This window comes from Rhinopithecus bieti, unplaced genomic scaffold (genome assembly GCF_001698545.2).
Source record: "Rhinopithecus bieti isolate Rb0 unplaced genomic scaffold, ASM169854v2 scaffold_5150, whole genome shotgun sequence".
NCBI classification, from domain to species: Eukaryota; Metazoa; Chordata; class Mammalia; order Primates; family Cercopithecidae; genus Rhinopithecus; species Rhinopithecus bieti.
In genome coordinates, this window is record NW_016804706.1 from 916,309 (window position 1) to 932,094 (window position 15,786).

The 15,786-nt window shown below is 44.4% G+C and overlaps 1 protein-coding gene and 1 long non-coding RNA gene across 8 annotated transcripts in view; one reads left to right on the forward strand and one right to left on the reverse strand.

Moving 5' to 3' along the window:
- The window catches only part of LOC108528438 (uncharacterized), a 113,610-nt gene that overhangs the window by 44,899 nt on the left and 52,925 nt on the right, over positions 1–15,786 (reverse strand). The gene's annotated exons all lie outside the window — the stretch shown is intronic.
- LOC108528440 (uncharacterized) lies at positions 16–2,226 on the forward strand. Its single transcript, XR_001885160.1, has 3 exons — positions 16–712; positions 1,409–1,441; positions 1,800–2,226. It is a non-coding gene; the product is annotated as an uncharacterized LOC108528440 (long non-coding RNA).

Below are 15,786 nucleotides of genomic sequence, written 5' to 3' on the forward strand. Positions count from 1 at the left end.
CTAGCCACTCTTCTGCCAGATATAGACATTATCCCTGGAGATGAACCTGTACCTATTCCAGCTATAGATCACTTTTTGGGAAGAGCCATAAGGGCAATACAATTTATCCCCTTACTTGTAGGACTAGGCATCACTACTGCCGTAACAACTGGGGTTTCAAGCCTAGGGGTCTCTGTTACTCAATACACCAAATTGTCTCGCCAATTGATCTCAGATATGCAGGCCATCTCAAGTACTATACAGGATCTACAAGATCAAGTAGATTCCCTGGCAGAAGTAGTGCTCCAAAATAGGAGAGGCCTAGATTTATTAACTGCCGAACAGGGAGGTATCTGCTTAGCTCTACAGGAAAAGTGCTGTTTCTACGCCAACAAGTCCGGGATCGTCAGAGATAAAATCAAGCGTCTACAAGAAGACCTAGAAAAACGACGAAAAGAAATGACTGATAACCCGTTTTGGACTGGGTTCCATGGACTCCTCCCCTATATTATACCGTTATTGGGCCCCCTGCTTTGCCTATTGCTCTTACTCTCTTTGGGGCCTATAATCTTCAATAAGCTCATGACATTCATTAAGCAACAAATCGAGGCCATCCAAGCCAAACCCATACAGGTCCATTATCATCGCCTTGAACAGGAAGATCACGGTGGTCCATACTTAGGCTTGCCGTAAACCACCTTCCCTGTGCGCTGAACTGGACAGCCAATGACGGGTAAGACAGTGTCATCTCTCACTAACCTAATACAGGAGGGCCGTCATAGCTACTGCTACTAATCCCATGACGGGTACCAGTGAAGAGATGTGTCACTCCAACCTAAGACAGGCACAGTTCCCGAGGGACTATCTTCTAGTCACTAATAACATAAAAAAGGAGGACCTGTCCGGAGCCGTGAGGCCCGGAAATTGCCGCGGCCTCTGTAGCTTAAGCTCCGCATTGTGGAGACAAGATAGCGCACTTCCTGGTTCTTCATCATCAACTTTTCCCGCGCGCGCGAACTTTTCCCGCCCATGCGTAGATAACCTCCCGCGCCCGGGAAAGACTAAGTCTACCGAGCATGCGCCTGGTGACGTCTCTCATTATTCTCCTCCCCGCCTGCTCTGAGCCCTTCCTCTTCCCTGCCAGCCTATATAAGGCATTGCACCACCGCCATTAAACGAGACTTGATCAGGATACTGTCTTGTCTCCATTTCTTGTGTCTCTTGTCTCTCTAAATTCCCACCCCCTCCTCCAAGGTCTGTGTTAATGATCCCGCTGGACGGGTCATTCCTCATGTTTCCTGATCCTGTCCTGGATCTGCAGTTACACTTTTCTGGAAAATTCTCTGGGATCAAAGACTAGGGGGTATGCTATAGGGTCTTATGGCCCTGACTGCCTTCTGGCCTCTCACAGGACATTTTCTTCCCACAGATAGAAACAGAGTGATCTACTCTCAAGCTGCAAGTAAGTATCAAATGGGCTGATCACTGAGATCCTTGGGATATTGTGGTCGGGATCCAATGGGAGAGCTCACCAACCCCAAACTCCTCCTCTAACCAAATCTCCTCTGGGCTCTGACCAGGTCCTGTTTTTGTTCTACCCCAGGCAGCAACCGTGCCCAGTGTTCTGATGTGTCTCTCACGGCTTGTAAAAATGAGACCCTGGGGGGCCTGATGTGTGTGGGGTGTTCAGGAGAACAGTGGATGCAGCTGTGCTATGGGGTTTCTTCGAGTTGGATGTATTGAGCGTGCGATGGGCTGTTTAAAGTGTTACCCCTCACTATGACAGATAGGAATTTCTCCATTAATATTTTTTTCTATAGTGTGAGACAACTGCCTTGTGTGGGACTGAGAAGCAAAATTTGTTCACGCCTTCCCTTTGTGACTTCAAGAATCCTGACTTTCTTTCTGCAAATGCACCTGAATGTGTCTGTATTCCTGCAGGCATAGTGTGAGGAGGTGGGGAGCCCAACCCACCCCCGTGTCCACCATGACCCTCTTCCCACGCTGACCTGTGCTCCCTCCCCAATCATCTTTCCTCCTCCAGAGAGGTGGGGCTGAGATGTCTCCATCTCTGTCTCAACATTATATCCACTGAGCTGTAACTTCTTACTTCCCTATTAAAATTAGAATCTGAATATAAATTTACATTTTCAAATTCTTGCCGTGAGAGGTTGATGAGTTAATTAAAGGAGAAGATTCCTAAAATTTGAGAGACAAAATTAATGGAAGACATGAGAAGCTTCCAGAGTCCACGTGTTTCTTGTGCTGATTTGTTGCAGGGGAGGAGAGTAGACGGGGCTGTGCCCAGTGGGTGCTCAGGCCACCGTGCGCTTTATGTGGTCACTGCTCAGCTGAGTCATCTTTGCTGCTCCATTGTCCTTGGTCCTTCAGTAGAACCTTGTCTCACCATGACCTGTGATCACAGGGACTTGGATGTCACCTAGGGTGGTCCCTGCATACAAGGGTCCTTGTGGTATCAAAAGACAAATTTTCAGAACTTTCAAGCTCTTGCCCTCCTCCCAGGGCTCCTTCCTGGATTGTATTTTCCATCTTTTCTCCAATCTTTTTAAAGGAACCAGATTCTGAAATTTACAGAGAGGAGGGGTCTCATAGTTTCTCATCACAGGTAACTTTCTGTTGGAGCTCCTCTTCTGCACTTCTACTCTTCTTCCTGCCCTGAGTTGTAGTAATCCTAGTGCTGGCTCCAATAGAAATTCATAGATTTATAAAGCAGAGTCTAATTTAGATTCATATGTGTTTGGACAATTGGACCCATAAGTCTAGGGTTATCTTTCCTGAAGAGAAAAATATGTTTGTGTGCTGCAGTGTGCAGGAGGGTTGGTGTGGGAGGAGGGAGGGAGGGAGGACACACGAGCAGCCCTGGTGAGAAAAGCTCTGCTGGCACTGATGTCAGTGTGAGATGATGTTGTTCTGTAGTTGCCACGAAAATAAAGCATTTGTCTGAGGCTACGTTAACAAAGATATTGCCTCTAGAATAGAGGAGTTCTCTACAGTGATCATTCCTTCAGCTGACATTTGTTGTCTCCTAGGGATATGACTGTCTTTGCATTTAGAAGGCGTTATTAAAGTAAAAACAGAAAAATTTCTGGCCTTGTGGTGTGTACGTTCTAGATACAAGCTTGTCCAACCTGCGGCTCATGGGCTGCATGCGGCCCAGGACAGTTTTGAATGTGAGGACTTTTGTTGCTTATCTGTGGTGAACGTGAGACCTGGAGTGAGTGCACCCACCTCCCTCAGGGTCAGGAGTGAATGCTTTAGGAACCCTCCTTTGCAGTGACCTGCAAAAGATAGAGAGCACATTTACTGTGATAACCCAGAGTATCAGCCAAAGGGGCTTGACCTTCAAGGAGTTGTAGGGAAGATGAATAAAGGATGGTGTCCCGGGGTCAGAATAAATGGGCAGCCAGCAAGGGCGCTGCTTCATATATCTATGATAAGCATGCAAGAATTGAGGAGCAAGCTTCAGATTCAGAATCCAGTGACTGAGGAGGTATCCATATCCCTAAAAGAAAGAACCTTGTGACACCATGACAGTTACATGCTGGGACAATTCCATCAGCCCTTCTGCAAAGGAGCCTATAGCCATTTAATCAGGAGATGGTATAAGTATTAACACTGGGTGTGAGCTGATATTGCTGCCCAGATTCCCACAGCACCATTATGTCGCCATCACAGTGGGGCTTACAGAGGCCAAAGAATAAACCTGGACACATTATGACCCACAGTGGAATCACTGGGTCCATAAACCCTGTCCTGGTTATCTCCCCATTCTCCAAGTGCATAATTGGCCTTGATGCACTCAACAGGAGTCACCCCACACTGTGTCCCTAGTCTGGAGAGTAAGGGCTCTCATGGTGCTAAAGCCCAAAGGGAAACATCCCTCATCCAAGCCAAACCAGAAGCAATATTGTGCCCCAGGGTGGGTCTTGTGGAGGGTACTGCAGGTATCATAGGGGTAGCACTGCCATTAGAGAGCTGAAGGATGCCAGGTGGTGTTGGAATTGCCTGTAATCTCCATATAACTCAGCAACCTGTCCCTGAAGAAGCCTGATATGGCTAAAGAATGAATGGAATTACTCCAGACTCGACCAAGTAGGAGTCCTGATTGCAGCTGCCATACTGGCTGGATATCACTGCTTGGGGAGATTAATAATACCTCAGTCACATGGCAAGCAGCTGTGAATTTGGTGAGTGCATTCCCTCCCATTTCATTTAGAAGATGGAAATGGAATGATTCACACTCACATGGGATTTATAATACATTTNAAAGGGAAACATCCCTCATCCAAGCCAAACCAGAAGCAATATTGTGCCCCAGGGTGGGTCTTGTGGAGGGTACTGCAGGTATCATAGGGGTAGCACTGCCATTAGAGAGCTGAAGGATGCCAGGTGGTGTTGGAATTGCCTGTAATCTCCATATAACTCAGCAACCTGTCCCTGAAGAAGCCTGATATGGCTAAAGAATGAATGGAATTACTCCAGACTCGACCAAGTAGGAGTCCTGATTGCAGCTGCCATACTGGCTGGATATCACTGCTTGGGGAGATTAATAATACCTCAGTCACATGGCAAGCAGCTGTGAATTTGGTGAGTGCATTCCCTCCCATTTCATTTAGAAGATGGAAATGGAATGATTCACACTCACATGGGATTTATAATACATTTATTGATAGCTTGCCTCAGGGCTACCTTAACTCCTCAACCTTCTATAAATGTCGCCTTGAGAGATCTGGACAAATCAAATATCTCACATAATACTACATCTGCTCATTTCATTGTCAGTATCACATAAATTGGGATGGATGAGCAAGAGGAGGAAAGTACGCTGAATTCCTTGGCAAAACACGTGCACTATGGAAGGTGAAGATAAACCTCACAGAGCTTCAAGAGTGGCCACTGCAGTGAAGTGTTATGGATCCAGTGGTTACAGGCATGCAGGGCTCTCCCCTCCAAAGTAAAACACACACTTGCATCTTGTATCCTCACCAGAAGGAAGGATGAACACTGCCTGGTGAGCCTCTCTGGGTTCTGGCAACACCACATTCCACATCTAAGTATATTGCTTTGGCCCACACTCTGGGTGATATAGGAGGAGGCCAGCTTTGAGTGGGGCCTGGACAGGAAAGGACACTGCCGCAGACCCAGGCTGTGGTGCAGCTAGTCACCATCCCTCAGACCCCCGGTGCTGGAGGTGGCAGTTTGGGGAAAGATGCAGGATGGAGCTGAACCAAGCTGCAGTGGGAGTCAGAATGGAGTGCCTGGGATCAGAAGTATGGAATCCACAGCAGAGAAACATGCTCCTTGTTAGAAGCAACTTTTAGCATGTTCCTGGCCCTGATAAGATAGAATGTTTGATCATGAGACACCAAGCAAACATGTGATTCCAAGTGCCTGTGTGTATTGGCTTCTATGTGACCCATAGAGTCATAGATGGGACAGACCCAGCGGCATCTATCATGAGATGAAAATGGTCCATGTGGGTTGAGCCTCAATTCCATGTTAACACCCACAGAAAACACCCAGCCCTGACTTGGCCCTGAATCACCAAACAAATTGAAGATAAATTGAAGTTAGCCAGTCCACATCATGGATCAGCCCAGGCCTTATAGGAAGGACCCATGAGTTGAGCAACCACAGTGGTAGGGATGAAGGTACAAATGAGTCCAGCAGCACTGACTGCCCCCTACTAATACCAATCCAGCTACTGCTTCCACTAAATACTCTGCTTGTGAGCATTACAGACCAATGATGGGCACCGATAGGGCACTATTTGTTCAGGTAACTGACTAGCCCCTAAGCGACAAGTTGAATGGCTTGAACCCCATCCATCCTGGCAGGGGCAGAAGTTCATCCTCACAGGGATAGGCACCTATTCGATGTGGTGTGGTTTTCCTCTCTGCTCTCAGACCCTCAGCCAGCATCCCTATTGGAATTCCTGATCCGCTGGCTCAGAATTTCAGTGCCTTATCTGCCTGGGGGACACACCTCATGGGGAAGAGGATGAAGCATGGGCCATGACCATGGGATCCCCTGGTCATATCACCACGTGTGCCTCTCAGATCCTGCCAGGCACACAAGAGTCATGGACAGGACCCTACAGGCACAACTCACTACCAGCTTGGATGAAACCCTCTGAGGAATGGGTGTCATTTTTCAGGATGTGATACATCTATTGAATCAAAGACATCTCTATGGTGCTGTTTTCAGAAGGCAGAATACGTGGGTCCAAAGCCAAGAAGTCGAAGCAAGTGTGTCTCATTCCTTATATTCACCCCTAGGGTGATTGATTTATTTATAAGTAAATAAATACATAAATAACATAAATAAAAGAATTTATTTATTTATTTATTTATTTTATTCATTATATTCACCTCCAAGGTGATTTTGCTCTTCTTACCTCTAAAATCTGGACTCCACAGGGCAGGAGGTCCTGATTTCTCAAAGGGGGCACCCTGGTAAGGAGACAAATGAGAGTCCATGGAACTATACATTGTGGTTGCACCCAGGGATATTTGAATAGTATGTGCCCAGAGACAAGCAGGTGAGAAGAGGAGGAGGCAAGGCTGCTATCACACAATGAGGGCAGGAGAAGTGTGCATAGAAACCAGGAATCCACTTGGGGGTCTCCTGGTTTCCCTTGCCTGTTGTAAGTGTGAGCAGAATCATCCAGCAACGCAGCCTGAGAGGGTTTGATATTCAAGAGCCCAGAACCCTCTGTAAGGAAGGATTGAGACATACTCCTAGGTAATGTACCAAGGCTCTGCTCCTGTGCTCTGACATCCTCAGCAGGATTAGTGCAGAAGCCCTGCTTCCCATGAGTGGTTCCCAGCCAGTGACCGGTCACAGCAGACACACTAAGGTAGGCCATTACCGGGAGACAGGGGACTCCTCTGATGGCCAAATGTGGCTCCAGAACTCCTCCACGCCCTTGCTCAACCCTCCTTAGATTGCCTGTGCTCTTGGGCGTGTCGAATAAACTTTCTCTCCTTCTGTCCAGCACTTGGGGTCACACTTGCATCATTGTCTGCCGCCTTTTCCAGGGATTTCTGGTTCACTACCCATATTCCCTTATAGGTGTGTTCTCTCATAAAATGCTGTAGACTTTAAGCTCCTCTTGGCATCTGCTCCTTGGAGAACTTGGATCAAAAAGCATTTCCATCTGCAAACCAATAACTCTTATTTATTACAACCTGTAAAATCTGTCTCTTTATCCAACTTCTGCCACCCCCATAAAATCTAGTTTGCTTGTGTTTGTAGTGTCTCTTTGAATTAACAGATATTTGTTGTATTAAGACACTAAATTTTGAGGTAGTTTGTGACACAGCAGTTAATAACTATTAAGGCTTTCTTACATTTTTATTATTCCATGGATGTTATCTGCATCTTTTAATTCCCTGCATTTTAATAATGTTAAACATACTTGCTGTTTCCAATCCTTTCCTCCTATTCTTTTTTGAAAATTTTCATTTTGTCTTTCTCTGTCCTTCTTTCCTCCTTTCCTCCCTCAGAGCTTTCTCTGTCCTTCCATTTTTCAGAAACTCTATGTGGTTAGGCTAAAAGGAAGCATTATTTGAATCTTATGCTTAAAGTATAAAACCATAATTTACAGGATAAAAGTAAAGAAAAGAAAGTTATTAATGGAATATGAAAATATGCCTAGGGTGATTCTGTAGCCAAGAGAGTGGTTTTAACATTCAATCTCCATCTTCAACTGAATGTTTTCAGAACACATGAGCAACATGAACTTTTTCCCATTCTTGGTACAAGCACTTGGGAAATCAAATTAGCCTTATCTAGTATGATTAACGTCCATACACCATATAATCCCACCGTCTGCCTCCTGATCATACACTCTGGGGACATTCTTGGCTATGTGTCCAGGAGACATGTACACCAATGTTTATGGCAAAAAACTGGAAACAATCACATATACATCAATGGGAATTAACAAAATCGTGGTATATTCATAAAAAGTAAAACTTTAGCAGAAAAAATGAATGAGCAGCACCCTCCCACATCAGAGATAACTCTCCTACACATAACGCGCATCGCAGAAGAATACACATAGTATGAGTTCTCTGTACCGGGAAGTTCAAAAAACACAAACTGTGATTTGGGTATATATGCACTTATTGTAAAAATCTTTAGAGACAGTGAAAAGGAATAGTAAATACAAGACTCAAGATAGAGGTTGGTTTTGGGGGATATGATTGGGCAACAGTCTAGGGTGGCTTCATAGGTTCTGATTTTTATGCCAGGAGAGGATATCCAGGCAGTTATTTGATCATAAATCTTCATTTATTTATTTATTTATTCATTTATTTTTGAGATGGAGTCTCACTCCTGTCACCCAGGTTGGAGTGCAGGGGTGTGATCTCAGCTCACTGCAACCTCTGCCTCCCGTGTTCAAGCGATTCTCCTACCTCAGCCTTTGGAGTAGCTAGGATTACAGGTACCTGCCATGGCACCTGGCTAATTTTTGTATTTTTAGTAGACACTGTGCTTCACCATGTTGGCCAGGCTTGTCTCCAACTCCTGATTTCTGGGGATCCACCCACTTTGGCCTCCCAAAGTGCTGGCCTTATGATCCCCTGCCCCCGGCCCACAAATCTTTAAAGTGGCATTTTTCAAAATGCACCTCGTGTGCCATTCCTGATTATTTGGAAATGAAAGAGAAAAGAAAGTACAAAAGTTCATTGCAAGGATCCTTAGCGATAACTACATGCGTTAAAACAAAGCCACAGCCAATTGTAAGGAGCCATGTGACAGAGAGGACCAGGATGCCATGAAAAATAGCCTTGGCTAGAAATAGGTCATTTGATTCTTGGCTAATTGGCAACTCTCTACACTCTCTGGTATACAATGTTCAATCTGATGTGCAAGGCAATTGTATCTAGAAAAGAATTTGAGAATTTGATATGTTGCTCACATTTTACCACACACACAAGTAAATTAATCTTTCACAGAATAGAAAAAAAGTATTGTTGAGCAAAATAAATTAAATGAAAAGACATAAAGAAATAACTAGGATGAAATACCAATAAGAATGGAAAACATGAAAGATCTCCTTTTAAAGCAACATTAGAAACACAAAATAACTGTATTTTCAGAATCATACTGGAGTCCAAATCACTTCTACCACATCTAATTAAAAAACACAGCAAAAGATGTTAAAGTGATCAATGGATGCCCACTGAATACCTAGTTATTGAAAAATCTTGTTTCTAGATTGGAGTTAACCATTTCCACCTACCACATCAAACCGAATCATCGTCATGACGCTAAACTAGTTGCACAGAGGGAGATGTGAGACACATTTTCCTAACTGCAAAGCACCCTGATTAGGCACATATTTTTGTAGAAGCTTGAGTAAGACAATTGGCATTTTGGGCATTCTTAAACGGAATTACAAACTTCTGAGGAAAAACAAAGATAGTTATGATTGTAAAGGCATTATTGTATGGCACCAGTCTTGGGACTCTTTGATCTAGCTGCTGTATTTTCTCAACTTCCTTGCAACTCATCAAAGAGAACATTAATATTAAAGGAATTTGCAAAAAAACTGAGATATTGTTGTATCTCCTTTCTCTGTCTCAAATTTTTATTCATTACTTTACAAAAGATAATTTTAAAGTATAAAGAAAATTAGTCAGATACAAGAAGCATTTGATTTACAAAATCCTGAAACAATAATGTTAATTGTAGTGCCAGCTACTTGGGAGGCTGAAGGAGGAGCATTGATCGCATAAGCCCAGGAGGTTGAGGCTTCAGTGAGTCATGAGCATGCCACTGCATTGCAGCCAGGGCAGCAGAGTGATACTTTGTCTAAAACGAACTAACTAAATAATAAAGGCAGTGCATGAGCACTGGTGAAGGGCACTTTGGCTGCATTGAGTGCTTGCAAATTTGAGGTGATTACATTCTGTACATTACTTAACATGCATACTGTACATACTTAACATGCACATAAATTCTTTGATACTCCTCCTTGCAGAGGTGCAGCTTCATTCCCTTCCTATGAGTGTGGCCTGAACTTAATGACTCACTTACAAACTGATAGAGTAATGCTGACATAATAGTTTGTGACTCTGGGTATAGATCATAAGACTCACTAAGTCTGGGAGTGGTCGCTCACGCCCGTAATTCCAACACTTGGGGAGGTCAAGAGGGCAGATCATGAGGTCAGAAGTTCGAGACCAGCCTGGCCAACATGGTGAAACCCCATCTCTACTAAAAATACAAAAATTAGCCGGGTGTGTTGGTGCATACCTGTAATCCCAGTTGCTCAGGACGCTGAGGGAGGAGAATTGTTTGAACCTGGAAGTCGGAGGTTGCAGTGAACCAAGATCCAGTCACTGCATACCAGCCTGGGCGACAGGGTGAGACTCTGTCTCAAAAACAAAACAAAACAAAACAAACAAACAAAAAAAAAACCTCACTGCAGCTTCTACTTCGGTTCTGGTTCTTTCTTTCTCTGGGATCATAAGCCTTGGGGGAAACCGGCTGCTATGTCACAAGCAGGCCTGTGGAAAGGTCCAGGTGACAAGGAAGTGAAGCTGGGGCCAGACAATAAGAAGATGAAGCCTCTTCCAACAGCCACGTGGGGTATTCTTGTGTTTTGTGAATCCCCAGCCCCATTTGAGCCCTCAGATGATAAAGCCCTGGATGACAACTAGTCTGCAACATTGTGAGAGGCCCTGAGCCAGAAGCACTCAGAGAAACCGCTCCTGGATTCCTGACCACTAGAAACTGTGGGACATGATAAATATTTGTTGATTTGAGTTGCTAAGTTTTAAGTGACTTGTTATGCAGCAGTAGATAACTAATACACCTTCACAAGAGAGGATGAATCATTGAACTTTTTCATTTGCTCTAAATTGATTATAAGATATTAAACATGTCATTTGCTTTTAATATTTAAGAATTTTCATGACTATATAAGATCTATTTTATTATCATTAACAATGACCTATTTTTTTTTTACCTTCAATTTGTACGTTCTATTCAAACACAAAAGGAAGATCCAGGCTATGCTAGGCTGATTCTATGATGACACCCCAATAACCACCCTTGGTTATTCACGTTACCCCAGTTACTCAGTTGACACTAATGCAGGTGCTGCTGTGAAGGGGTTTTGCAGATAGATTTAAGGTCCCCTGTCAGTTGACTTTAAGATGGAGATTATCCTGCATAGACTGTCCTAATCAGGTAAGCTCTGAAAAGGACTGGGTTCTTTCTGAGAATAGAGACTCACAGTGTAGAGGGGTTCAGTGTAAGCGGTTTCCTCCACTGTGGGCTTTCAAAATCGAGGGATTATGGGTAAAGAACACTGGTGGCCAATAGGAATTAGAGGCCCTCCCCACTGTCTACTCTGATAGCGTGAAGGAAACAGGGACCTTAGTCCTACAATTACCAGAAACCGAATTCTGCCAACGAGCTCTATATAAGATTGGGGGAGAACCCCAATCTTAAGATAAGCATACAGCTTTGTGAAACCCTGAACAAAAATCTCTCACACTAGGCCTGGATTTCTGATGAAGGAAATGTAGACAAATAAATGAGTGTTCTTTTAAGCCACTAAGTTTGTGGTCATTGGTTATGTACTAATAGAAAATTGATAAACAGATTCAACAGCTAAACATATGATATTTTCTCCATTGGAATGAATTTATGAACTGATATTCATAGCAGTTGCATAAAACCAAATGTTTCCTAACTTGCTTTGCATTTTCATTTTGTGATTTTGTGTGATGCAATTTTAACACAATCATATTTCATTCATTTATTCAACAAAATTAACTTAGTGCCTACTAGTTATGGGTCAGATATGCTTTTATATTCTGTAGACGCAACTTTGATCAAAACAACCCAAAGCCTCTGTGCTTGTGCCTTCCATTCTAGAGGCTTCTTGAGAGTGAGATGGAGCCATTGGAGGGTTTTAAGTGAAGAAATGACACAATCTGACTCACATTAGCAGAATTGCTGACCACTGTGGGGGAAACAGTCATGAGCAGCAAGTGAGAGGGCAGAGCTAGGGCTACAATTCAGTAGTGACAGGGTAATAGAGACTAAGGGGAGAGGAGGGCCTGATGGGTGACAGGGACAGAGAAAAGGGCTGGAGAAGCAGGAGGTGAAGTAAAGAAACAGAGAGAAAGAATTCTAAAGCAATAGAATTCTCAGACTTAAACATAGTGTTTTATGGGTTTTTAATCCATTTATCTGCAGAGTCTGGCACAGTGTTACTTGCACCTTGGTCTTTAATACATTCTGTGGGGCTGTCTAAAAACGAATTGCCTCCTTATGATAAACAGGTTAGAAAAGAATACCAAGTGTCCCAATAAAATATGCACATAGCTTAGATGTGAATAATTCATAAATACAGGCAGGTGCATGGGATGGCCATTGTGGCTCGTGCCTGTAATACCAGCATTTTGGAAGGCTGAGGTGGGAGGATCACTTGAGCTCAGGACTTCAAGACTAGCCAGAGCAACATAGGGAGACCTCATTTCCACAAATATTTTTTTAGAAATATTAGCCAAGGTTGGTGGCACAAGCCTGTGGTGGCAGCTACTTGGTAGGCTGAAACAGGAGCATTGATCATGTGAGCCCAGGAGGTCGAGGCTTCAGTGGGTCATGAGCGTGGCACTGCACTCCAGCCAGGGCAACAGAGTGATACTCTGTCTAAAAATAACTAACTAACTAAATAAATAATAAATAAATAAAGGCGTTGCATGAGCACTGGTGAAGGGCACTTTGGCTGCATTGAGTACTTGCAATTTTGAGGTGATTAAATTCTGTCCAGGCTCCTGGTTGCAACATAGGGTGACACATCGTGCTTTGTGTTGAGATGTCCTGGACTCGCCCACACAAACTCAGGGCTATGAAATAAAGATAATATAAAAATACAACAGACCAGAGTCACAGATACACAATCTGGGAAAGTAAACTTTGTGAGTCTAATTGCAATGCGTTTAGACACATTTATATACGATGGGGCCAAAGATCACCTCTTTTACAAATTAGATTTATGATCATTCAGTAGTCACCAAGATTGTGCTACCTGCTGTAGCACAATCGGAGACGCACCCGAGGCTGCTGCGAGACCAGCGGAGGTCCTCGACCCCACAAGAGCCCCAGGCGCCTATACCGGATTCCATTTTCAGTTCAGGCCCAAATCCCCGGGGGTTGGTCGAGGCGGAGGCGGGGCTCAGTGGCCTGGGCTGACCGCGGTCACTAGGAATGGGTCTCACACCGTCCATTGTATACACAGCTGCGACCTGGACCCGGACTAGAGCCTCCTCCGCAGGGATGAACTCACCCTACGACTCCGCCAGTTACCTCCTCATAAACCAGGAACTGCGCTCTTGGACAGCACCGGACAAGGTGGCTCAGATGCTCTGGCAGAGAAACATGCAGAGCTGCTCAAAACCCACCAGCAGGGAAGGTGGCCGGAGCGGCTCAGCAAAGGGCTTAAGAATGGGAAGGAGACGCTGCAGTGCGCGGGTACCAGCGGCCGCGGGGCGCCTCCCTGATCTCCTGCAGATCTGCCCGAGTCACCTTCCAATAGAATGGGAAGAAAATGGGACCAACGCGAAAACATCCCTCTCCCTCTTGTCCTGAGGAGGAAGATTCCTCCTGGGTTTCAGATCCTATACCAGAGAGTGACTGAGGGCCCGCCCTGCACTCTGGGACAATAAAGGATGAAGTTTCTGAGGGAGAGGAGGGAAGACAATCCCTGGAATACTGATCAGCTGTCCCCTTTGTCCCCGCAGCAGCCTTGGGCACCAGGAATTTTCCTCTTAGGCCTTGTTCTCTGCCTCACACTCAATCTGTATTTGTGGGCCTGATTCCAGCTCTTTTAAGTCCCTCGGCCTCCACTCAGGCCAGCCCATGGGGGAGCTCACCCACCCCACAATTCCCCCTTTAGTCACATCACCTGTGTGCTCTGAATAGATTTTGTTTTTATTCCACCCCAAACAGGGACAGTACCCAGGGCTCTGATGTGTCTCTCAAGGCTTGTAAAAGTGACATATTAGAGGACCTGAAGTCAAAGAGGAGTTGGGGCAGAGGGGATACAGTTAGAATTTGGAGTCTTTGATTTGCTATTCTTGAGGGTGTGGTGGGCTGTTCAGTGTCACCGCTTACCATGACTGACTTGAATTTGTTCATGACTATTTTTTTTCTAAGACTGCCTTGTGAGGGACTGAGATGCAAGATTTGTTCATGCCTCCCCTTTGTGACTTCAAGAGTCTCTGGCTTCTCTTTCTGCCAAGGCATCTGAATGTGTCTACATCCCTGGTATCATGTAAGAAGAGGGGAGACCAGCCTACCCTCATGTCCACCATGACCCCTGATATTGTTTGGATCTGTGTGCCCACCCAGATCTCATGTTCACTTATAATCTCTAAGGTTGGAGGTGGCACCTCAGGGAGGTGATTGGCTCATGAGGATGGATCATTCATGAATGGTTTAGAACCATCTCTTTGGTGCTGTTCTTGTGATAGTTCTCACAAGATCTGGTGTTTAAAAGTGTGTGCCACCTCCCTGCTTTCTTTCCCTCCTACTCCAGGCTTGTAAGTCATGCCTGCTTCCCCTTAACATTCCAGCATGATTGAAAGTTTCCTGAGGCCCTCTCATAAGTTGAGCAGACGCCAGAATCATACTTTCATATAGCCTGCAGAACCATGAGCCAATTTAAACCTTCTGTGTTTATAAATTATCCAGTCTTAGGTATTTCTTCATAACAGTTGAGAATGAATAATTCAGAATATTGGTACTAGGAGTTGGGTACTGCAATAAAGGGAGCTAAAAATTTGAAAATGTCTTTGGAACTGGGTAACAGGTAGAGGTTGGAATAGTTTGGAGAGTTTAGAAGACAAGAAAATGGGGGAAAACTTGGAACTTCCTGGAGGTTTGTTAAATTATTGTGACCAAAATGCTGACAGTGATATGGACAATAGAGTCCAGGCTGATGAGGTCTCAGATGGAGATGAGGAACTTACTGGGACCTAACTGGGACCTAGAGGAAAGGTCACTTTTGTTATGCACTAAATAACTTGGAGGCATTGTGCCCCCTCCCTAGGGATCTGTGGAACTTTGAACTTGAAAGTGATTAAGGGTATCTGATAGAAGAAGTTTCTAAGCAGCATAGCCTTCAATATTTGGCCTGGCTGTTTGTCATAGCCTACGCACATATCTGTGAGCAAAGAAATGATCTGAAACTGGAACTGATATTTAAAGGGGAAATTTAATATCCAGGACAATTCCTAATGGAGTTGCAGGAGCAGGACCCCTGCCAGGACTACTAAATGGTACAGTCATTGGTAATGTGCAAGCTGAGCTTGGAAAAGCCACAGGCATTCAATTTTCACCCAGGAGAGCAGCTATATGGGTTAGGTTCAGCAAAGCCAAGGATGTGGGGCTGCAAATGGCATTGTGAGCTCACCACTTGCACCAGTGTGCTCAGGATTCAAGATATAGAGTCAAAGGAGAATATTTTAGAGCTTTAAGTTTTAACATCTTCCATTATGAGTTTCAGCCTTGTGAGGACACTGCATTCATTTCTTTTAGCCTATTTATTCCTTTTGGAATGGAAATGTATAAGAAATGTCCCTTCCACTCTTGTATTAATATTTTAGAAGTAAATAACATTTTTAAAACTTTACAGGCTCACAGCTATAGAGATTTACCTTGAGTCTCAGATGAGACTTCGGAATTTTGAGTTGATGCTGGAACAACCTAGCACATTTGGGACAACTGGAAAATTATCGTATTTTGCAATGGGAG